General features: G+C 37.0%; 1 long non-coding RNA gene across 2 annotated transcripts in view; it reads left to right on the top strand.

The window, feature by feature from the left end:
* Positions 1 to 1,824: 1,824 nt before the first annotated feature.
* Positions 1,825 to 26,288, top strand: part of LOC122892302 — a 55,924-nt gene continuing 31,460 nt past the window's right edge. Inside the window, exons 1-2 of one of the 2 annotated variants that reach the window (XR_006381396.1) lie at positions 1,825 to 1,865; positions 5,644 to 5,746. This is a non-coding gene — a long non-coding RNA (uncharacterized LOC122892302). Of the gene's footprint in view, positions 1,866 to 2,791; positions 2,803 to 5,643; positions 5,747 to 26,288 lie in introns of those variants that run through there. The other variant, XR_006381397.1, reaches the window with a different exon arrangement.

Below are 26,288 nucleotides of genomic sequence, written 5' to 3'. Positions count from 1 at the left end.
TGAGTGTATAATAAAGACATTTTCGGTACCCAAGATCTTTCCTCTGAAAACAACAACAGCAACAACAAAACCCTTTTCAGGAGATTGTTATGCTCCAGAAAATAATGCGTATGGGATTCAAAAAATAGTTTTGCAACCCAGGAATAGTGAAAGGAATTCCCAGATGATGTTGGGAAGAGAGTTCTAGATCACTGTGGGGGAGGCCAGGCTACCATCTGGTCCCAATTAAAAGCAACCTCCAATGCTGGTTTAATAGTGTAAGTAATGTTACTTAGAAAATGATGCCTATTGTTCTAGCCAGAATTTGACAGCAGTCCCTAGATGACTTGATTTCTGGCTGGGTATAGACCCATGAGGCTCTTCCGTGTCTTCTGATTCTCAAGCCCTAGGCTCTGCCAGAGATCACTGTGCTTCTTCCCATAAGCCCTCTTATTCTCAATACTCATTCACATCATTGAAGTCTTGAAAGCAACTTGGCAAAGTTAAGCACTAAAGCCCCTCTTTCTTGTCTCATAGAACATCAAGGAAGTATGGCCAAGCCCCAGTCTAGCACAAGAGCATCATAGAAGGTTAACTCTTCCTACATCTTAAATAAGATATTGGAGAACAGTCACACTATCTACACATGTTACCTTCACTTTTCTAAATTACCTTTTCCTCTCTCTGAAAATAAAGTGAGAAGGGGGAGAGAAGGTGGTCAGACACTCACCTCATGTTGTCTTTTTGGTTTTTTTTTTTTTTCCCTTTCTGTCACTTCCTAATCTCCCCTGAAACCAGAAAATGGGCTTTTTGTTTGTTTTTCTTTCTATGCATCATATCTCCCTTCTGCCATTGAGCAGAAGCAAGTCTGGGCAATTTTCTGTCATAGGTTAAAAAGCATCTCAGCTGTGAGATGCGTCCTTCAAACCCTTGATATTTGAATGGAGAAAATGAAATAATCTGAACAGTTTTCTCTCTGTCTGCAGCCTTGCTTCTTGGTTCCTGCGGAGCTCTATTTTGCGTGTTAGTGGCTGAATGTGACCTCTTCACTTCTTGTATTTCTCTAGTAACAAGTTCTAATTTCTTTCCTGTTAAATAGATACTTCAAGACAACTTGGAAAAAGAAAGGAAAAGAGAAAAATACATTAATAAATTAAAAATTATTACCTGATGTCATTGATTCGTATCAATTCTTTTCTTGAAGATTCCATTATAGCACACACACAAAATGCATAATTTGAATTTTTCAAATGTTTAAGTTCTTTTTTGCCAGCAACATGAACATTTTAAGGAAGAAAGTAAGGATAAGATAAGGTTGTGTGAAAAAAGAATAGAAATATGGAGGGGTTTTAAAAATAATATTTATTTTCTAGTTTGTCTATGTAACATATAAGGAGAAATCTATACCAGCTCAAGTAACACAGATTCAGTGTATATGTGAGTGGATGATTCTCTGGCTTAGTCAGACAGGAATGAGGCACTTTGGAACCTCAGTTGCGTAGTTAGTTTCGTTGCCCAAGTTATTCTGTATTATAGTATCAGGTTGATAAATGTTAAGACCACCAGACTTAATTATATGTCATAATAATAACAACAGTTGCCATTAGTTGAGAATCTATTCTGTGCTAGACATTTTATATGCATATATAATTAATTCCTTACTCTAACATTTCTTTTTTTTTTTTTAAAGATTTTATTTATTTGACAGAGTGAGAGAGATCACAAGTAGACAGAGAGGCAGGCAGAGGGGGAGGCAGAAGGAGAGGGGAAACGGGCTCCCTGCCGAGAAGACACTGAGATCTGAGGACCCTGAATCATGACCCAAGCCAAAGGCAGAGGCTTAAAGCACTGAGCCACCCAGGCGCCCCTTACTTTAACATTTCTAGGTAAGTAGGTATTACCTCCATTTTTTGAATGAGGAAATTACTCATTCGGTAGTATTACCTCCATTTTTTGAATGAGGAAATTACTCATTCGGTATAACTCGAAGAGGTTATATCATAGCTCAGATTTCCACTGTTAGTGCAGGTTCTGGCATGGAATTTAAGTCTTCTTTTCTTGGATAAACTCCAGAGACTGTGCTGTTCTTTTTTTTTTTTTTTTTTTAAGATATTTATTTATTTGAGAGAGAGAGGGAGAGCATAAGCAGGTGGAGGGGTACAGGGAGAGAGAGAAGCTGCCTTTCTCATGAGCAGGGAGTCTGTCACAGGCCTCAATCCCAGGACCCTGGGATCATGAACTAAGATGAAGGCAGACGCTTAACAGACTAAACCACGCAGGCACCACAGTGCTGTTCCTTTTATATACTAGAAAGCCCCCTGTGAACTGGGAACACTGTCTTTTCTTCCTCTGCTAACACTCACAGATTCACCATTATTAGTATGCTCATTTATCTGAAAATACTTCAAAATTCTGAAGGTAACCTAATCAAGTATACTAACTATAGTTTACTGATATTGACAGGAGCTAAGTATCAAGGATTGTTACTGAGAAAACATAAACACGATTACCCACAAAGGTGAAGTTCAGATTAGGCAGCGTAGTGTTGGGTCAGGGTTCCAGGGAAAGGTTCATGGAGGCTGAAAGAGGAATTTTAGAGTCAGATTGATAAGTCTGAATGTCATATGATGTTCAAGATTCCAGAATGAGGAAGCGGATGAAGTAATTGGTGTCTTTATTGTTGCCATGTCAATGACATTAATATAGCCTCTTCCCCCTTTATTTCCTCTTCCCAGTTGCTATATATTCAGGGCTGTGGCAGATGGAAGAACTTTCATTGGAGATTTGGGAGTCAAGGGAGAAGGGCCATCAACGAACACTCATGTAACATTAAGCAAAAGAAACCCCTGTTTTTAAAAAATTGTGCAGCTCTGCTGCCCCATAAAGTTTCTCAATGTATCTTCCTTACATGTGATAACCTGGACTTTCAATATTTCCCTGGCTCCTCTTCCACCTCTCTTCCTCCTCACCTTTTTTCCTCATCTCTCCCAGTAGGAATGTGCCATTCACTCCATCATATTCCAGTTTCTTCTCATTCTGTCCTGTAGAGCAATGAAGTTTTCTTCACACTTTCCTGAATCCAGCATTCCACAGCTGAATCCAGAACCCACAGGAATGCAGTTGGAAAAGGGCACCAATGCTAGTGAGACTCTACCCTCCTTTGGTCATATGTCACTAAGAGCAAAGTGATTTTTCATACAGTCCCAATATATAGCAATTCATTTATAAATTATAAACACACTCTACTGTCAATTCATATTTTAAATATAAATGTATTTTACTTCTTTCTGTATGAAAGCTATATGATAAGTAGAGGCAAATGAATTTTTTCTTCCCATTCCCCAGTGGATTGCTTTATACAACTGCTGGAATGTGACCATCTCATTTCGCAGACTACTGATTTACCATAATTTTGTCAACAGAAAGGACCAGGAAGGACCTAGGGTTATCTTTCCTTTAACAAAAACACAAAAAGCCCTTTCACAAAAGGAATACCTTCCTTTATCTAGAAATGTAATACTTGAGGCAAATGGTAAATAATTGGTAGAAAAGAATATAAGAAAAGATAATTTTCTTTGATACAGGAATGATACTCTTAGCAAAAAGTCTTATTCTCTTAAAAATATCCAGAGAATCAACATACTATGTTATGGAGGGGAGATATCTTTTTTTCATTAATGAGAAGACATTAGTTTTTGCTTGGTTTGGTTAGCTTGATACGCAAATACATGTTTTAAAAGATAGTTCTGTTTCTCATTATTTGCCCTTATGACATAAAAATAGTTGGCTACGAAAGGTAATTATTTTTATTTATCCTCAAAAATATTTTTTATGGATACACAATTTCATTTTGTTCTCCACAAAGATACCTAAACATGAGTCTGAGTCAGAGTCTCTTAGAATCCAAATAAAGGCTTGATTCTCTAAAAATTCTGATCTTTAAGATACTGCTTGCAAAGAAAAACTAACAGTAACACAAGCCCCTGCAATTTGGAATATGATATACATCTCCTTTGTACACATTACCAATAATTTAATTTTTGAATTTATAAGATGACACTTAGAAAGGTAAATGAATTCAAATGACCTGTCAATTCATTCAGTAGTTTCCTTCAGAAATTGTCTTGCCCTCACCAGTTGTTTGTTCTAAGTTAATTAAGTCATCTTGTTAATTTTCTAGAGACACAATCAGAATCTTCACTTCAACCGACAATATGAGATAAATGCTTATTCTGAAGCCACAGGACAAAAATCATCGAGAGTATTTTTTTAGCAAGAGCACACACTCAACATATTGGGGACAATAATTTCTGATCTTTGTTAAAATACTGGCATAAAATATCAAATGATAACTTTTAAAACAAGTCACTACTTCCCACTATCTTCAAAAACTACATAAAATCCTCTTGTAGACTCTCAATAGAGAAATAACCAGCTTTTTAAAAAGTAAAATCATTACTTACCAAAAAGATAAAATCAGAATATTTTCCCAAGCCCAAAAACATTAAAGAAAAAAAAAAGTCTCTTATAGTCAGTGTACATCTTTTTACCACATGTATGTTTTAGTCAAATTATATCTCTAAAGTATATTTTTAAATAATGACTTTAAAACAAAGAGTTTGGGGGCATCTGGGTGGCTTAGATGGTTAAGCATTTGCCCTTGGTTCAGGTCATGATCTCAGGGTCCTGTGATTGAGTCCCACATGGGGTTCCCTGCTCAGTGGGGAGTCTGCTTCTCCCTCTGTCTCTCATCTCTCCTCCTGCTGTCTCTCTCTCTCTCTCAAATGAAAACATAAAATCTTTAAAAATAAATAAAATAAAGAGTTTTCAAAATGTGCCACAATGATCTTTATGGTAAATACAAGAAAACATCTGGTTACTATCCTAGCCAGCTTCATGTAAGTCAGTGTTTTCTCAGCCTTGATTTTCACCTAGAATTACTTGGAGAACTTTTTGAAAAATACTGATGTCCAGAACCCATCTCAGAGCAATTAAATCATAATCTCTGAGGGCGGTTCCCGGACTTTGTTGCTTTCTTAATGATTCCCATGGACATTCAGAATTGGGAATATCTCATCTAAATAAGTAATTGTAGCTGTGATAATAATAACCATCCCCACCTATGGAGTGCCCCTCTCTGTGTCAAATATCAGGCTATATGTTTGACCTACATCATGCGATTTGATTTCTACAGTAAAAATCGTTTTATTCTCTATGTAAAAAGACTTACCCAAACCCACCATAGTGAGTATCAGTGCCAAGACTCAGACCCCACACTGTCCCTCTCTGAAACACCATCATTCTCCACTCTGCTCTAAGACCCCAAAGCAAAGATTAAACAGACAACACTCAGATCGGTCAGAAGTTGGCCAAAGGAAAGTTATTTCCTTTGATTTTCCTAGAACTTCTGAGCAATAACCACAAGAAAAAAAAATAGATTGGAATACTTAATGAAATGTTTTCAAGGCAGCCCTCAGTTTAGGATGTGATAGGCAGAATAATGGTACCCAAATATGTCCACATCCCACTCCACAGAAACTGTGAATATGCTACCTTACAGGTTAAAAGGGACTTTGCAGATGTGGTTAAGCAAGGATTTTGAGATAAAGAGATTATCCTGTATTATCTGAGAGGGTCTAATGTAGTCACAAAATTCCTTTTAAGGAGGAGACAAGAGAGTCAGAGAAGGTGAAGAGACCACGGATGGAATCAGAGTGATTCAGGACATGAGACAAGGAACGCTGGTAGTCTTTAGAAGCCGGCAAAGGTAAGGTGATCGGTTCTCCCCTAAAGTCTGCAAAAGGAAGGCAACCCTATCAATACATTTTGAACTTTCTACCCCCAGAATTGGAAAACAATAAATGTGTATTTTTTTCAAGCCTCTAATTTGTGGCCGTCATGACAGCAGCAGTGGTAAACCAATACAGAAGATACTGTATTTGCTATGTAAAGTCATGAGATTATGGAAAGGTGCACCTACTGAGATAGTTCAGGATAGTTCACAGAGTATCTCAGTGTTGTGGAAAAAAGAGAAGCTGCAACTCATAGATTACATTAATTGGTCTGATATATGCAAAGCAGAGGAAGGGAGAGAAATCACACAAATATTCAGGGGTCAGCCACCTCCGTGATGTTTCTGGAGCCCAGTGGTTTGGAACCTATGAATATATCCCCTCAAAAGTGGAAGGCATGTTTTACCTTGTACCACCTAGCACTAAACGGGACTTTGGTGCTTGGTGGCCTTTATGGATTTTGGAGACAACATATTCCTTATTTGAATGTATTAATTGAAACCATTTACCAAATAATTCATGAAGGTCCTGATGTTGAGTGGGGACCCAGAGCAAAGAAAAGACTGTGCAGCAAGTTAAGTCTTCAATATAAGCTGCTCTGCTAATTGGGCCTTATGACCTAGCCGATCCAGTGATACTCAGAGTGTCTATGGCCAAGACTGATGTACGGTCAAGTCACTTGCAAGCACCAAGAGGAGAATATCAAACCTCCAGTATTGGGGGGTAAACAATTATTTCTCTTTTGAGAAATACATCCTAGCTTCCTACTGGGTCCTGGTAGAGACTAAATGCCTAGTCATGGGACATCAAGCAGCCATGTGGCCTAAGCTTTCCATCATGAGTTGGATGTTTCTGATTCACCATGCCATGAATTTGGGCATATACAGCAGTATTTTGTTACTAAGTGCAAGTGGTATAGGCTCAGACTCCTTTAACAAGGACTCCTACTGCACTGTCTCTTCTCTTTCAGCACACACCTGTGATTATAGAGAGCTCCTTATGACCGGTCAGCTGAGGAGGGGGAAAAAAGGCCAGGTTTATGGATGGTTACCAACAATTTGCTAGCACCAACAGTATGTGCATTGCTGTAACATTATAGTCTCAGGGTGAGCTGGAGGGAAAGGGCGAGTGGAAATCATCCTAGTAGGCAGCACAGTGAGTGGGACATTCTATTGTCTACCTTATTTACACAAAGGGATGACCAGAAGAATGGATCTACATTGACTGATGGGAAATTGCTTTTCATTTGGTTTAATGATCTTAGGAAGAATAGGGCTGAAAGCGTCTGGAAAAAAAATGCATGTGGATGGACCTCTGAAGCTTGACATACAGTGTGAAAATAATTGTGTCTTGCAGTTGTTCACCGTATGGCATCTTCTGTAGAGAAGTTTTTCAACAGTTAGGTATACTAAAGGACATGTGCTCTAAATGTCAGATGCCTCTTTCTCCATCTAGTACTTGTTCCACAAGCTCAAAGGCAGAGTGGCCATGGTGATAGGAATAGAGGTTATATACATGGGCTTAACAATCTGAATGTCCTCTTATCAGGGCTGATCTGGCTACTGTTTCTTAGTAGTGCCTGCCTATCAACAGCAAACAGAATTACCATACTCTTGATATGGCCATATCTTTATCTATAATAAAGGATGTCAGTCCTGCAGTATATATAAGTTTTATATTTTTTCATGCTCTGTGATTTGCCTGTTGTCTTAATGATGTCTTTTAACAAGTAATTTTTTTATATTAATGAATTCTGTTATTTTTTGTTTTATAGTTCTTGCCTTCTCTTATCTGAAAAATCTGGCTACCTCTGGGTCACAAAGATTTTCCTATTATTCATTCTAAAAATTGTATAATGTTAACTTTCGGATTAGGTCTATGATCCATCTCAAATTAATTTTTGTGTATGGTATGCATTAGGGGTCAGAGTTTGTTTTCATGTGAATATATATTTATTTCAGCACGATTTGCTGAAATGGCTTTCATTTCTCATTGGATTATTTTGAATTCTTTATCAAAAACCAAATAACTAATTAAGTGTAAGTCAATTTTTGAGCCTTCTAGTCTGTTCTGTTGATCTGTGTATTTATCTGTATGCCAGACCCACACTGATTAATTATTATAGTTTTATATCCAGTCTTGACTTTCCAGCTTTAGTCTCCTTTCTCATATATTTGGGTTACTCTGGGTTCTTGCATGTCCATATACATTTTAAAAAATAGCTCATCAATTTCCATAAAAAAGCCTGCTGGGGCTGAGATTGGGACTGATGCTATCTTTGTTGTCCTGCTGGTAGATGAGAAATGTTTCAGTTTTCCTAATAGGATTATTATTTAAATAGTGAACATTACAGGATTTTGTTAAATTAGACTTCTGTGTTGATTTAGTCATCCTTTCAGGTGCTGAGCACACGATGCTGGCACTGATAGTGTTGTCTTCTGTGTGTGGCCTGGACTGAAAAGATCAATGTCATCTCAAAGTAATTCTTTATCTTCTGTACCTAGCCAAAGTTTCATTGTTTCCATCGAAACAAACACCAGTAAAAGCACTACAAGAAGGAAATGATAATAAATGTGCTTGAAACAAATGGCCATAAACACAAAAAAGGAAAACCATGTTTCTTTTTAATGATTACCATCTGTTCATAACAATTGGTCCTGTCCCATAGTGAGATGGGTTTTTGAAAACAACTTCATTTGGGATATTTCAGAGTCAAACCAATTTAGCAGAATTCAGGACTCCTTGTTGTCAGACAGATACTATGTAATCACAATGTACTATTTTATTCTTTCAAGGGTTATAAATGAACTCCTTTAACAATTCAATCAGAAGTCTTTTGAAACCCTTTATCAGACATCCAGAAAAACTCAATTCTTCAGTTGCTGCTCACAGTCTTTTTATTTCTTAATAGTTAACTTGTATCCAGATGGATCATATAGGCTTTAAAGAAAATATAGTTTAAAAACTTGATCTAGGCATGTGATCTATCAGATAATACATTTCATGATTTATTTTCATAGCTGTACAAAGGCACCAAATTCTGCAATTTGGATACTTTGTCTTTTGGCTAAACATAATCCACAGAGAGTTTTTAAAATGAAAATGTAGATGGAGCATGATCTAAGAAACCAAAGAGAAATAAACTGAATGTAGAAAATTTTTGGCTAAAAATGTTTGTGGCAGCTGCTAGTATAACTCATGGTTACTTTTCTTTCTTCCTCCCTCCCTCCCTCCCTCCCTTCCTTCCTTCCTTTCTCTCTCTCTCTCTCTCTTTCTTTCTTTCTTAAGATTTTATTTATTTATTTATTTGAGAGAGAGAGAAAGAGTGAGAGAACATGATGGGATGAGGGGCAAAGGGAGAAGCAGACTCCTTGCTGAGCGGGAAGTCCGATGTGGGGCTCAATTCTGGGACTCCAAGATCATGCCCAGAGCTGAAGGCAGACGCATGACTGACTGAGCCGCCTAGGTACTTCTCATGGTTGCTTTTCACTGGCTGCATATGCACCATTCCACCAAACCCATATTTAATAAGTGACCACTCAGTTTTAGGCACTGTATTAAGCACTGGAGATAAACATACTAATAAGATGCCATCCATGCCTCAGATAATTTCACAGCTAGTAGGAAAGGAATATGTAGCAACTCACTCTAATAATAAATTATGACAGAGTTATGTACAAAGTGTTCTAAAAGCCCATATGGAGGACAGTGAGTACTGCTGGAGAAAGTGTCTGTATTTGCAGACAGAGGTCAAAGACAGCTTCACCAAGGAGACGGTATTTGAAATAGGACTTAAATAATTAAATAGGCATGTCTAGTAAATCTGCAACTGGATGAAAACAAAGTGTGTCTTAAGTCTAGAATAAATTTTAGAATGTGTTAAATTTTCAGTTCCAACACTATTAATATTTTATTAAAGTGCTTTTTAAAATATGTATTCTGAATCTGTATCTTTTAGGATTATACTAAGTATTGGCCATTTTTATTGTTATTTATTAGGGAACCAGGAATGCTGTCATTGACAATGGAGGAGCACAAACATTTAAACTCATTGGCAATCCAAAGTGTTGTAAAGCATTTTCTCCTATCTATCAACTGGTAGCAGGGTCTATAAAATGGTTGTTGTAGGAACTCTTTGCACACCTTGGTGGGAATCAGTTATACTGAAACACTATTCTCTGAGAGCTGTGCTAACCTAGCCATTCAGGACATCTGAATATTAGCAATTCTTTTGTAGTTATTGGATTGTATAATTGCCTTTAATAAAAGCTTAAAGGGTTACTTTACTTGGGACTTTATAAAAATAATGTAAGGCTATCTTGAAAATACCTGAATATATACTAAAATTTAAGAAAATAATATATTACTATGCAATCACCCTAACACTAACTATAAATACAGCCTGCTCTTGATAATGCAGTCCTTATATGAGCTATGGTGAGTATGTGAAGTGTATAAACCTGACAATTCACAGACCTGTACCCCTGTGGCTAATAATACCTTATACGTTAATAAAAAAATAAAAGAATTATTTTTTTTTTAAATGCATTCCTTAGGGGGGGTTCCTGGGTGGCTCAGTTGGTTAAGTCACTGCCTTTGGCTCAGGTCATGATCCCAGGGTCCTGGAATCAAGCTCCGTGTCAGGCTCCCTGCTTAGTGGAGAGCCTGCTTCTCCCTCTCCCTCTGCCTGCTGCTCCATTTGTACTCTCTATCTCTCTGTCAAATAAATAAAAATCTTAAAAAAAAAAAAAAGAATGCAGTCCTTAGGAACCTGGATTCTCTGGTAAAGCCCTTGGCATATGTGGCTAAGGAACATGTCTAAAGATACTAGCTCAGCTCTATTTGATTTTTTAAAATTTTATTTTATTTTTTCAGTGTTCCAAGATTCATTGTTTATGTACAACACCCAGTGCTCTAGGCAAAACGTGCCCTCCTTAATACCCACCACCAGGATCACCCACCCCCCACCCACCTCCTTCCAAAACCCTCAGTTTGTTTCACAAGGGTCCACAGTCTCTCATGTGTCATCCCCCCCTCTGATTTCCCCCAATTCATTTTTCTTTTCCTTCTCCTGATGTCCTCCATGTTATTCCTTATGCTCCACAAGTAAGTGAAACCCTATGATAATTGATGTTCTCTGGTTGACTTATTTCACTCAGCATAATCTCCTCCATTCGCATCCATGTTGATATGAAAGTTGGGTACTCATCTTTTCTGATGGAGGCGTAATATTCCATTTTTTATATATGGACCATATCTTCTTTATTCATTCATCTGTTGAAGGGCTTCTTGGCTCTTTCTACAGTTTGGGGATTGTGGCCATTGTTGCTATGAACATTGGGGTACAGATGCCCCTTCTTTTCACTACATCTGTATCCTTGGGGTAAATACCTAGTAGTGCAATTGCAGGGTCATAGGGTAGCTCTATTTTTAATTTCTTAAGGAATCTCCACACTGTTTTCTGAAGTGGGTGGACCAACTTGCATTCCCACCAACAGTGTAAGAGGGTTCCCCTTTCTTCACATCTTCTCCAACACTTGTTGTTTCCTGTCCTGTTAATTTTGGCCATTCTAACTGGTGTAAGGTGGTATCTCAATGAGGTTTTGATTTGAATCTCCCTGATGGCTAATGATGATGTACATTTTTTCCTGTGTCTCTTAGCCATTTATATGTCTTCTTTAGAGAAGTGTCTGTTCATGTCTTCTGCCCATCTTTTGACATGATTATCTGTTTTGTGTGTGTTGAGTTTGAGGAGTTCTTGATAGATCTTGGGTATCAGCCATTTGTCTGTAGGGTCATTTGTGAATATCTTCTCCCATTCTGAGGGTTGCCTCTTTGTTTTGTTGACTGTTTCCTTTGCTGTGCAGAAGTTGTTGATCTTGACAAAGTCCCAAAAGTTCATTTTCAGTTCTGTTTCCTTTGCCTTTGGACACATGTCTTGAAAGAAGTTGCTGTGGCTGATGTTGAAGAGGTTACTTCCTATGTTCTCCTCTAGGATTTTGATAGATTCCCGCCTCTTGATTTCTCTTTTTATTTAATCATTAAATTCATTTCTCCTTGAGTCTGTGTCTATTCTTGTCTGAACTGGAAAAGCCACTTCCTTGTATCTGGGAGGTGTGTCAAGGCTTTAAAATCAATTGCCAAGACTTTAAAATCATCTGAATATCTCTATCCAACATTGTCCAGCGATTAGTGAAAATAGGCAGTCATTTGTTGCTCAGTAATATTTATCTCAAGATATACAAAGTGAAAATAGGATTTAAGATTGTCTTCCTTCTATAAAATCTTGAAAGCAACTTTAATTTTTTTAATTTTTTATTAACATATAATGTATTATTAGCCCCAGAAGTACAGGTCTGTGAATCTCCAGGTTTACACACTTCACAGCACTTACCATAGCACATACACTCCCCAATGTCCATAATCCAACCACGTCTCCCTACCCCCTCCTCCTAGCAACCCTCAGTTTATTTTGTGAGATTAAGAGTCTCTTATGGTTTGTTTCCCTCCTGATTCCATCTTGTTTCATTTTTTCCTTCCCTACCCCCCAAGATCATATGATAATTGTCTTTCTCTGATTGAATTATTTCGCTCAGCATGATACCCTCTAGTTCCACCCACATCGTTGCAAAAGGCAAGCTTTCATTTCTTTTGATGGCTGCTCAGTATTCCATTGTGTATATATACCACATCTTCTTTATCCATTCATCTGTTGATGGACGTCTAGGTTCCTTCCATAGTTTGACTATTGTGGACATTGCTGCTATAAACATTTGGGTGCATGTGCCCCTTTGGATCACTACATCTGTATATTTAGGGTAAATACCCAGTAGTGCAATTGCTGGGTCATAGGGTAGCTCTATTTTCAACTTTTTGAGGAACCTCCATACTGTTTTCCAGAGTAGCTGCACCAGCTTGCATTCCCACCAACAGTGTAGGAGGGTTCCCCTTTTCTGCATCTTCACCAACATCTGTCATTCTCTGACTTATTAATTTTAGCTCTTCTGACTGGTGTGAGGTGGTGTCTTATTGTGGCTTTGACTTGTATTTCCCTGATGCCGAGTGATGTGGAGCACTTTTCATGTGTCTGTTGGCCATCTGGATGTCTTCTTTGTAGAAATGTCTGTTCATGTCCCTTGCCCATTTCTTGATTGGATTATTTGTTCCTTGGGTGTTGAGTTTAATATGTTCTCTATAGACTTTGGATACTAGCCCTTTATCTGATATGTCGTTTGCAAATATCTTCTCCCATTCTATCAGTTGTCTTTTGGTTTTGTTGACTGTTTCCTTTGCTGTGTAAAATCTTTTGATCTTGATAAAGTCCCAGTGGTTCATTTTTGCTCTTGCTTCTCTTGTCTTTGGCGATGTTTCTAGGAAGAAGTTGCTGCAGCTGAGATCAAAGAGGTTGCTGCCTGTGTTCTCCTCAAGGATTTTGAGGGATTCCTTTCTCACATTGAGGTCCTTCTTCCATTTGGAGTCTTTTTTTTTTTTAAAGATTTTATTTATTTATTTGACAGACAGAAATCACAAGTAGGCAGAGAGGCACACAAACACACAGAGGAAGGGAAGCAGGCTCCCTGCTGAGCAGAGAGCCCGATGCGGGGCTTGATCCCAGGACCCTGGGATCATGACCTGAGCCAAAGGCAAAGGCTTTAACCCACTGAGCAACCCAGGCACCCCTGGAGTCTATTTTTGTGTGTGGTGTAAAGAAATGGTCCAGTTTCATTTTTCTGCATGTGGCTGTCCAATTTTCCCAACACCATTTGTTGAAGTGACTGTCTTTTTTCCATTGGACATTCTTTCCTGCTTTGTTGAAGATTAGTTGACCATAGAGTTGAGGGTCAATTTCTGGGCTCTCTATCCTGTTCCATTGATCTATGTGTCTGTTTTCATGTCGGCACCATACTGTCTTGATGATTACAGCTTTGTAATAGAGCTTGAAGTCTGGAATTGTGGTGCCACCAACTTTGGCTTTCTTTTTCAACATCCCTCTGGCTATTTGAGGTCTTTTCTGGTTACATATAAATTTGGGGATTATTTGTTCCATTTCTTTGAAAAAAATGGATGGTGTTTTGGTAGGGATTGCTTTAAACATGTAGCTAGCTTTAGGTAGCATAGACATTTTCACAATATTTGTTCTTCCCATCCATGAGCATGGAACATTTTTCCATTTCTTTGTGTCTTCCTCAATTTCGTTCATGAGTATTTTATAGTTTTTTGAGTACAGATTCTTTGCCTCTTTGGTTAGATTTATTCCTAGGTATTTTATGGTTTTGGGTGCAGTTGTAAATGAGATTGACTCCTTAATTTCTCTTTCTTCTGTCTTGTTAGTGTATAGATATGCACCTGATTTCTGTGCATTGGTTTTATATTCTGACACTTTACTGAATTCCTATAAAAGTTCTAGCAGATTTGGAGTGGAATCGTTTGGGCTTTCCACATAAAGTATCATATAATCTGCAAAGAGTGAGATTTTAACTTCTTCTTTGCTGATTTGGATGCCTTTAATTTCTTTTTGTTGTCTGATTGCTGAGGCGAGGACTTCTAGTACTATGTTGAATAGCAGTGGTGATAATGCACATCCTTGCCGTGTTCCTGACCTCTCAGTTTTCCTCCATTGAGAATGATATTTGCTGTGGGTTTTTCATAGATGGTTTGATGATACTGAAGTATGTACCCTTTATCCCTACACTTTGCAGAATTTTGATCAAGAAAGGATGCTGTACTTTGTCAAATGCTTTTACAGCATCTATTGAGAGTATCATATGGTTCTTATTCTTTCTTTTATTTATGTATTGTATCACATTCATTGATTTGCGGATGTTGAGCCAACCTTGCAGCCCTGGAATAAATCCCACTTGGACGTGGTGAATAATCCTTTTAATGTACTGTTGGATTCTATTGACTAGTATTTTGGTGAGAATTTTCACATCTGTGTTCATCAAGGATATTGGTCTGTAATTCTCTTTTTTGATGGGGTCTTTGGTTTGGGGATCAAGGTAATGCCAGCCTCCTAAAATGAATTTGGAAGTTTTCCTTCCATTTCTATTTTTCGGAACAGTTTTAGGAGAATAGGAATTAATTCTTCTTTAAATGTTTGGTAGAATTCCCCTGGGACCCGTCTGACCCTGGGCTCTTGTTTGATGGGAGATTTTTGATGATTGCTTCAATCTCCTTTTACTGTTTATGGGTCTGTTCAGGTTTTCTGTTTCTTCCTGGTTCAGTGTTGGCAGTTTCTACGTCTCTAGGAATGTATCCATTTCTTCCAGATTGTCAAATTTGCTGGCATATAGTTGCTCATAATATGTTCTTATAATTGTTTGTATTTCTTTGGAGTTGGTTGTGATCTCTCCTCTTTCATTCATGATTTTATTTATTTGGGTCCTTTCTCTTTTCATTTTGATAAGTCTGGCCAGGGGTTTATCAATCTTATTAATTCTTTTTTTAAAAATATTTTATTTATTTATTTGACAGAGTTCACAAGTAGGCCAAGAAGCAGTCAGAGAGAGGAGGAAGCAGGCTCCCTGCTCAGGAGAGAGCCTGATGCGGGGCTCAGTTCCAGGACCCTGGGATCATGACCTGAGCTAAACGCAGAGGCTTTAACCCACTGAGACACCCAGGTGCCCCAATATTATTAATTCTTTCAAAGAAACAGCTCCTAGTTTTGTTGATTTTTTTCTATTGGGTTTTTTTGTTTGTTTGTTTGTTTCTATTTTATTGATTTTTTTCTCTGATCTTTATTATTTCTCTTCTCCCGCTAGGTTTATGCTTTCTTTGCTGTTCTTTCTCCAGCTCCTTTTGGTGTAGGGTTAGGTTGTGTATTTGAGACCTTTCTTCTTTCTTGAGAAAGGCTTGTACTGCTATAAATTTTCCTCTCAGGACTGCCTTTGCTGTCTCCCACATATTTTGAACAATTGTGTTTTCATTAGCATTTGCTTCCATGAATTTTTTCAGTTCTTCTTTAATTTTCTGGTTGACTCATTCATTCTTTAGTAGGATGCTCTTTAGTCTCCATGTATTTGGATTCTTTCCAAATTTCCTCTTGTGATTGAGTTCTAGCTTCAGAGCATTGTGGTCTGAAAATACACAGGGAATGATTCCAATCTTTTGGTAGCGGTTGAGACCTGATTTGTGACCCAGGATGTGATCTATTCTGGAGAATGTTCCATGTGCACTAAAGAAAAATGTGTACTGTTGCTTTGGGATGAAATGTTCTGAATATATCTGTGATGTCCTTCTGGTCCAGTGTGTCATTTAAGGCCTTTATTTCCTTGTTAATCTTTTGCTTGGATGATCTGTCCATTTCAGTGAGTGGGGTGTTAACGTCCCCTACTATTATTGTATTATTGTCAATGTGTTTCTTTGATTTTGTTATTAATTGGATTATATACTTGTCTGCTCCCAAGTTAGGGGCATAGGTATTTAAAATTGTTAGATCTTCTTGTTGGACAGACGCTTTGAGTATAATATAGTGTCCTTCCTCATCTCTCTCTCTCTCTCTCTCTTTTTAAACATAAGTCCTTCATCATCTCTTATTATAGACTTTGGCTTAAATTCTAATTGATCTGATATAAGGATTGCCACCCCAGCTTTCTTTTGATGTCCATTAGCATGGTAAATTGTTTTCTACCCCCTCACTTTAAATCTGGAGGTGCTTTGGGTCAAAAATGAGTTTCTTATAGACAGCATATTGATGGATTTTGATTTTTTATCCATTCTGATACCTTGTTTCTTTTGATCGGGGCATTTATCCCATTTACAATCAGAGTAACTATTGAGAGATATGAATTTAGTGCCATTGTATTGCCTGTAAGGTGACTGTTACTATATATTGTCTCTGTTCCTTTCTGATCTACTACTTTTAGGCTCTCTCTTTGCTTAGAGGATCCCTTTCAATATTTCCTGTAAAGCTGGTTTGGTGTTTACAAATTCTTTTAGTTTTTGTTTGCCCTGGAATCTTTTTATGTCTCCTTCTATTTTCAGTGATTGCCTAGCTGGATATAGTATTCTTGGCTGCATGTTTCTCTCATTTAGTGCTCTGAATATATCATGCCTGTTCTCTTTCTGGCCTGCCAGGTCTCTATGGATAAGTCTGTTGCCAATCTAATCTTTTTACCATTGTATGTTACAAACTTCTTGTCCCATGCTGCTTTCAGGATTTTCTTTGTCACTAAGACTTGTAAGTTTTACTAGTAGATGATGTGGTGTGGACCTATTCTTATTGATTTTGAGGGGGGTTCTCTGCACCTCCTGGATTTGGATGTTTGTTCCCTTTGCCATATTAGGGAAATTCTCTACAATAATTCACTCCAATATACCTTCTGCCCCCTCTTCTACTTCTGGAATCCCAATCATTCTAATATTGTTTCATCTTAGGGTATCACTTGTCTCTTGAATTCTCCCCTCATAGTCCAATAGTTGTTTGTTTCTCTTTTGCTCAGCTTTTTTATTCTCCATCATTTGGTCTTCTATATCACTAATTCTCTCTACTGCCTCATTTATCTTAGCAGTAAGAGCCTTCATTTTTTATTCCACCTCATTAATAGCTTTTTTGATTTCAGGTTGGTTAGATTTTAGTTCTTTTATTTCTCCAGAAAGAACTTCTTTTTCTCCAGAGTTGCTCTAATAACTTTCATGCCTTTTTTGAGTGCAGCTAACACCTTGAGAATCATCATTCTGAACTCTAAATCTGACATAGTACCAAAGTCCATATTGATTAGGTCTCTAGCCTTCGGTACTGCCTCTTGTTCTTTTTTTTTGTGGTGAGTTTTTCTGCCTTGTCATTTTATCCAGATAAGAATATATGATATGAGAGAATAAAATACTAAAAGGGTGGCAAATGCCCCAGGAAAATATGTGTTAACCAAATCAGAAGAGACCCCAAATGGTGGGGAGAAAAAGGGGGTTATAAAAAATATAAATTTTTAAATTTTTATAAATTTTTTAAAAAATATATATAATTTTTTTATATTATATATTTATATTTATATCAAACTGGTAATAGAACAGAGCCACCCACTTGATTTTGGGTGTATTTTGGGCTCTTAGAAGAAACTACCTCCCAAAATTTTAAAGAAAAAGTATATACACACACACACACACAAATAAGGGTAAACATGATGAAGGGATGGAATATGACTGTAAAGATGAAAATTTTAAAAAATTTCTGAAAAAGAAGTTGATATGTTGGTTGGGAAAAGAAAGAAAAAGAAAGTGGAAAGAATTTTCTCAGGCTGGAGACTAGAACAAATCCCTGTGCTAGATTTAGGTTATATTACGATGTATTAGAAAAAGTTGTATCCCAAAATTTTTTAGACAAAAAACCATATATATATATATATTAAATAAAGTTAGATACAATGAAAGGTAAAATATGACTATAATAATGAAGTTTCAAAAAGATTTCTTTTTAAGAAAGGTATTGTTAAGATAAACTAGTTAAGGTAAACTAGTTAAAAAATGTTAAAGGAGGAAAGAGTAAAAGGTAAAAAAATTAGAATAAGAAAAAAAATAAAATTAAAAAATTTAATGAACTTTGCAAGACTAATGAATCATGGGGAGAAAGCCATGAATTCCATGCTTTGCTTTCCCCTCCTTTGGAATTCCACTGTTCTCCTTGATCAGTGAGCTTGTCTTGGCTGGATGTTCTTGCTGATCTTCTGGGGGAGGGGCTTGTTATAGTGATTCTCAAGTGTCTTTGCCTTTGGCAGAATTGCACCACCCTTGCCAGGTACTGTGCTAAGTAATCTCCTCAGGTTCGCTCGGGAGTTTTTTTTTCCCAGAATGCCTTCCATAGAGCTCTGGAGGATGGGAATGAAAACGGTGGCCTCCCAATCTCCAGCCCAGGGTAGCCAAGAGCTCAGAGCCCCACTCCTCAGTGTGCACTCAATCCTCCCATCTCCCTGGTTTCTTGCCATGCTCCGAGCTCACCTGGCCTGTGACCAAGCATTTCTGTCTCTGGCACACAGCCCTCTTTGGAGTCTCCAAACCCAGCAGATTCTTGTCACTCTGCTCTTCTGGTGGCTCTCCCCGGATCTGCCACTTGTGGGGTCTCTGCTCAAAAAGCAGTAGTCTGATTGTGCCACAGATCAGAGTTTAAGGTAACCCCCGAGCTGAGAGTTCACTCCTTGGTCCTGTCTCTGTAGCTGGCTTCCCTGCTCTAATACCTGTGAGCTCTGCTACACTCAGATACCCCCAATCCTTCTGTGACCCTACGGGACCTTAGACCATGCTCTCCCGGCCAGGGCTCCACCCCTGCTTAGCCTCTGGAATGATGTCTCTGTGGAGCAGACTTTTAAAAGTTCTGATTTTGGGACATCTGGGTGGCTCAGTTGGTTGGACGACTGCCTTCGGCTCAGGTCATGATCCTGGAGTCCCAAGATCGAGTCCCACATCGGGCACCCAGCTCCACGGGGAGTCTGCTTCTCTCTCTGACCTTCTCCTCGCTCATGTTCTCTCTCACTGTCTCTCTCTCAAATAAATAAATAAATAATCTTTTAAATAAATAAATAAATAAATAAAAGTTCTGATTTTGTGCTCCATTGCTCTGGAACTTGCTGAGAGCCGGCCCCTTCCCCCACAGTCTATCTTCCCATCACTTTGGAGTCACTTCTCCACGGGTCTTACCTTTCAGAAAGTGATCAATTTTCTGTTTCTAGAATTGCTGCTCTTCTTCTCTTCAATCTCCTGTTGGGTTTGTAGGTGTTCTGAATGGTTTGATAACTATCTTACTGAACTCCTGCGACCTGATGTCATCTCAGCCTGCTACTCCTCCACCATCTTGACTCCTCCCAAATTTCCTGTAGTGAGAGCTACTTTTTATTGCCTCTCAATATTTTTCAATTAGGTTCTGTCTTTCCTCTCTTTTTCCTCTGCATGATTCAACATTGCCATGACTAAGATTTTCTCAAACACTGCATTTCTCATAATCTTATTCTTTTTAGTAAAAATTATTTCCCACACTCTCATTACTCTTGCTTTGGACTGGGATGAAGCTTTTTATGGGAAGAAAAGGGAACCAGAATTCTCTTTCCTCTGGATTTATCTTCCCTAGTAGAATGTTATGATTGGATTGGCAATTTTTTCTTGGAGCAAGCCTCTGTGATTGAGAACTAATACTTCTTATAGGAGTATAAAATAGCCTGAGAGGACACCAGCACTGAATGGTTTTTTGGAGTGCACATAGAACCAAGGGAAAAGGGACCAATGGGAGATAGATTAGCTGTGTACTAACTTTAAGAAATAGATTTAAAAGTGAGAAACATTTTTTATGTTTATTACTTTTCCAGCCAAATTCATTATAGCAGAGACTTGGGAATGGAACCCTAGCAAGGAATAATGTACATACATGAAGTGTAACTAGTGTCATATAGCTCAACCATCTTAGTGGCAAGCCATCCAATAGAGTACAGATGCATTGCTGGAATGGAGCTTTAATATCTTAGAAACTTCACTAACAAAGGCAATTAGTTCAATAGAGGAACTGAAATGTAATACAGGATCTCAAAGAAAGGATCTTTTGTCTACATAAATTCTCTCTTCTTCCACCTCCACCCTCCCCAAATCATTTTTATAGACAATGAATACATTGTCTGTATTCATCGACAATACTCTAAATGTAGGAAATACCTTCTTAGGACAAGCTCAATGACTCTCATCTCTATATTTCACTAGTACTTGTTTAAAAAGGCTTTGTAAATCAATTAGCACATTTCAGGGCTGTCTTCATTAAGGAATAGACAAACTAAGTTACTAATTGATCTTTTCTGAAAACATAGTCCAATATAAATGAAGAAATTTTAAGATTCATGAACATAATGAGGATGTCTTACTTTAATATTTTAGTAGTTAATATAATGTTAGTACTTAATACATTGTCTGCTGACTGTAGGAATGGATGAATGAAGAGAGCTTAGAGATTTGGAAGTCATCAACATGGACAAAAAGGCACAACAGTGCTTTTAAAAAATATAACATTTAAGTTTATAATTCCTAATCATTTACTAAAAGACAGTTCTCCTGACTCCAGAAGTTCCTGCCAGTTTGAATCTGATTTAGAAATGGAAAAATCTCTCTTTTTGATGCCTCTAGCTGTCTTACCTGCATATTTGGAAGTATTCTGAGCAAAACAGAAGAATGGGGTCCAGTTTTCCTTTGGAGATTTATTAAACTTAATACTGGTATTAAAATAATATTTTAGTAAATTGAAAACCTTCTCTTCAATCAAATGCTTACTGAACTAGTTTATCACTTAGGGGGAAGAAAACTTTAGCTTACTAACAACAAACAAAGAATGCCCAGTTACGTTATGTGGGGCATATTGTGCAGAGGGAAGGGCAAAGGCTCAAACCTCCCAGGAAGGCACAGTCATTGCCACTTCTCATCTCTGGAGATGAAATAATTTCAAGTTTGGAGAACTTAAAGATGTAATTCCTTATTTTCCAGATGAGAAAGCCAAAAGGTAAAGCAGTTTAAGAAGTCCTATTTTGTCTAGCACAGAGGAAAAGAAAACACAGCCTTGCAGATTTTCAATGACTGGATCATAGAGCTAGAGATTGAAGTATTCATAGTTAAGGCTTTAGTTTAATTAACCAAAGTTAAATAAACAAGGAAAGTATTCTTTCAATTAATTCTGATGGTGTTATTTTATCTTCCTCTTCATTTCTGATGAAAGGGGCATAAAAACCTTGACTTTTATTCCTATTGCTTAGTGACTATGTTCAGAGAAATATGGCATTTTTGCCATCATTTTGGCAAACTTTGTTATTTTTGTATAGCCATCTGTCCCTCAGCTAGGTTATTAAGGATATTCTTAACTGTTCTTTCAATGTAAAAACAGAGAAGAAGGAAAAAAAAAACCCAACAACACTGAAATGTTTTTCTGTGCAATACCTAGGTGGGTGGAAGGGAGTAGAGGAAGAGAAAGAACACACAGGGATATGCTTTAAGTATGACTGAATTATAAGATAGGAATTAAACATTTAACTTTTACAAAGTCTAGTGCTACTTAAAGAACATGGCACTGCTATTTTTTTTCTCTGTCAAGTCTTCTGGACTATGAATTCCTATGATTTGCTTCTATAAATAGTATGCTTTTTATTCTTACTGATACATGCAATGGTGACCTTATTTAGAAAAATACTTCTTTACTATGAATAATTACCTAGTAATATCCTGCCACAAAAGCTATATATGTTCACAAGGGAATCTAGACATTAAAAACAAGGAAAAAAAAGAGATAAAATAAAAATCACATGTAATTTCACCATCTAGAGATATTTCTCTTATAGGTTAGTATAGATCTTTGCTGTTAGAAGGGATGTTTGAGAGGTTTGTGTACAACTTCTTGATGAGTTTAACAACATTTGAAAACGTTCATGACATATGAAGTGAAAATAATTATATTTTAAAAACCCAGTTCTGGATCAAGTAGGCATACTTGCCTCCATTTCTCTTGCTAAATACAATTAAGTACAACAGTCTCCTACTCTTCTCTAGCCAAAGGAACAGGAAAGGGGAAACCTAGCAAAACAGAAAACCTTTAGACACTAACTACCCTACTTCACACAAACACCACAGAAAATGAAACAAAACACTGCTCCAGGGACACCTGTGTGGCTCAGTCATTAAGCATCTGCCTGTGGCTGAGGTCATGATCTCAGGATCCTGGGATAGAGCCCCTCACTGGGCTCCCTGCTCCATGGGAAGCCTGCTTCTCCCTCTCCCACTCCCCCTGCTTATGTTCTCTCTCTCTGTCAAATAAATAAATAAAATCTTTAAAATAAAACACAACATTGCTCTGTTTTCACCCCAGTCAGCAAAAGCCAGAAGTGGGGTGTAGATCTCTATGCTTACCTGAGTGTAATGAAGACTCTCAACTTCTTCACCAGGGTGGTAGCAGAGAAGGTTGAGTAGGGAGCTGGGACTTTCACTTCTGTCTGGTAGCAGGCATTACGCCCCATGGTTTCAGTGGAAGCAACATGAGGATCCTGGATTTCTATTGCCATATAACCATAGTATGGAATGTTCCTTTTTCCCCACCAGTGTCAGAGGAGACAAAGCAGGAAGCCAGAACATTCACCATGATCTAGTATAAGGAGCCCTCTAACTGCAGTATCAGTGGAAGTCATGTAAGAAGCTTGTGATTTTTTTTTTTTTTATCCCGCATGTATTGTGTATTGTGTTAGGAAACTCTAAACCTTACTGAAATCTCTGTTTTAGCAGACCTCTTCTGACATGTGGCAATGAGAGTCTTGGTTGCTCGGCTGCTTGCTCAACCTATTTGACATCCTAAGGGAGGAAAACCTTGTTACACCTAAGCAGAAGTGGTATTTCACATTCTCCACTGAGGGCACTGCTCTACCTAGAAGAGGGAAAAGCATCTCCCAAAGCAAAAACCAGGAAGTCTCAACTTGTATTGGGAAAGATAATAGATGATAACCCCGAGAAGATACCTATGTGGAGATTAACTGATAAAGATTTCAAAGCAGCATTATAAAAATACTTCAGTGGGCATTATGAACAGGTTTGAAACATGAAAAATTAGAAAATCTCAAGAAAAAAATAGAAGATACCAAGTAGAAATTTTAAAACTGAAAATATAACAACTGAAATGAAAAACTTGATGGATTGGCCCAATAGTAGAAAGAAGTAGACAGAGGAAAGAATACATAAACTTGAAGACACTACAATACAAATTATCCAATCCAAACAAAAGTGAGAAAATAGACTGAAAAAGAACAAGACCCAGGAACCTGAAGGACTATAATAAAAAATTTAAAATTGGAGTCCAGAAGGAGAGCAGAAATAGTATGGGGCTGGAAAGCATCTGAAGTAGTGGCTGAAAATGTCTCAAATTTGGAAAACAAAACAAAACAAAACAACAAAAACCATAACCTTCAAATTCAACAAGCCAAGTGAATTCCAAACAGGCTAGACCCAAAGAAAAGTTGTACAGATGTGGCTTAGCCTTAATTATATTAAAAGTTCTCCTTTTGTTGGTTGCTTTTAGCAGATTATTTTTAACTTTGACTAAATTATGTTGTCTCTACAAATAGAAATTATGCAGCTATTCTCGTGAATCAAATATGGACCCAAATTTCTCATTCTCTCCATTGAGGGGTGGAGTTTATTTTACCTCCCCTTAATTAAAGTCCTGTGACAGTTTATCACATGGAATGCAATGGAGGCAATCTTGTGCTAATTCCAGGTCTAGCTGTTAAAAGGAATATCAGTTTCTGTTTCCTCTTTCTTGGAATGATCATTATAGGGATATTCTCTGTCAGAACAAAGCCACCATGCTGTGAGAAACCCAAGCCCCATGGAGAAGCTACAGTGCCTGACTTACACATCAACTGTCAGTCATGTGAGTGAGCTCATTTGGACAAATTCCAACTCAAATGATCCCCCAGATCACTGCATCCCCAGACAACACGATGTAGTAAATCAGAACTGCCTAGCTGAGCCTAGTCAACCACAGAATTATGAGATATAATAAAATAGTTATTTTAAGCCATAAGCTTTGAGTTTCTTGTTATGCAGTAGCAGATGCCTGAAAAAAGAAATTATTAAAAACTGTCAGAAATAAAAATAGAAATAAATATTAGAAAATAAAAACTATTAGAAAATAGACTTTGATGATGTGAGAAAATATAGATTTTAATGTTAAATGCAAAAAGAGACAAAGTGTGATAGATATTGTTTAAAAGCTTATAATACAGATGATATAGTTAGTACTTCAGTTATATATGTATGATATAATCATCTTTGTTTTTTATAATTGTATAACTAGAAGGAAATACATGTATACATATACATTTACTATACATAAACATAAAAATATATTAATATAATATAGTATATAAATAAATATACTAATATATTATGTTATATATTTATATGTATATATAAATTTATTTTATATATTTATTTATATTTATCTTGGCCTTTTATAATTTCATGACTAGAAGGAAATGTAATGTTACCAGTAGTTGAATAGTTAATTTCCTAAATCTCTATACTTTTTACAATTAACAGGCAATACTAGATCTAAGAGAAAACACTTTCAGTATTTTCTCTATCAATTAACAATGGACAGAATAAATATGATAGTATGGGGAATAAAGTACACATAATAATAATTAGATCTTAGTTTGGAAGAGATATTAAGAGTAGTATATATAATTTTATATACTACTCTATATATATGTGTGTGTGTGTGTGTGTGTGTGTGTGTGTATATAATGTTATAATTTAGACAAATAAAAATTATTAGGAGAGTTAACCCAGTTATAAGAAACACCAGTTCTGGGGCGCCTGGGTGGCTCAGTGGTTAAGCCGCTGCCTTCGGTTCAGGTCATGATCTCAGAGTCCTGGGATCAAGTCCTGCGTGGGGCTCTCTGCTCAGCAGGGAGCCTGTTCCCTCTCTCTCTCTCTGTCTGCCTCTCTGTCTACTTGTAATTTCTCTCTGTCAAATAAATAAATAAAATCTTTAAAAAAAAAAAAAGAAAAAAAAAGAAACACCAGTTCTAATATAGCTTTGCTCTGATGACTAAATAATTGTTTAGAGTGTCAGAAGGTCAATAAACATTGCCTCTTACTAGCAAGGTATATTTACAGTTCTAATTTATGATTGAATTACTTCTGTTTTAAAGTTAAAATTATTTTTAGGAACAGTTTTTTGTAAAAGTATTTAGAAGTGTATTATCCCTCTGATATGCTAATTAGAATCTCTAAGGAATATATACATCATAGAGAATAAGACATGAAAGGGAACTTTATTAACTTCTAACTAGTTAACCTTTCAATTTTGAGAGAGATAAATGTAAGCTAAGGAACCGATCAGATTTATAATGCAAGACAGAAACTGAAGGGGGAGAGTAAATTTGGTAATCACATTGGGTCATGAGACATTATACAACCTTCCTGAGGTGGGGGTGTTGGGGTGAGTAGGGATGAGATATAGATAATCCCACCAAGGAGGATTTTCAGTTAGAGGCAAATTAAGTTCTAAGAAGTAGCAATATGTATAGTTTTGCTTATAGTAAGTCATCATTTGGAAAACCAGTGTATATAACCTTGGAGGAAAATTTTGGGTGTTATATTATGTTATGCAGCATGCCAAAATTAAGTGGGTGATATGTTTTAGAAAGTGAGAACTCTAAATTTTTCCACAAATAGCACATTATCTACTTGAACACTCCAAGGATTTTTATAGAATTAAAATGAGATTCATTAGTTCTCTACTATAAGCCAACCATATTCAAACACAGTATTCTGCTAGAGGGAGATATTCTGTCCCTCACAACAATCTCTACTAGGGAAGACAAACAATAATTCATTCATTTAGTCACATATTTTTTTATTGGGCACCTTTGTATTCCATTCACTTTAATATAGTCTGGGATACACTAATAAATAAAGTACCTACTCTCATGGAACCTATATTTAAGAGAGGAAAAAAGATAAGCACACAAAGATATATATAATAAAGTATTAGTAATAAGTTTTATAGACAAA

Source organism: Neovison vison, chromosome 12 (genome assembly GCF_020171115.1).
Source record: "Neovison vison isolate M4711 chromosome 12, ASM_NN_V1, whole genome shotgun sequence".
Classification (NCBI taxonomy): Eukaryota; Metazoa; Chordata; class Mammalia; order Carnivora; family Mustelidae; genus Neogale; species Neogale vison.
Note: the sequence above shows the minus strand (reverse complement) of the source record. Positions and strands in the feature narration are given on the sequence as shown.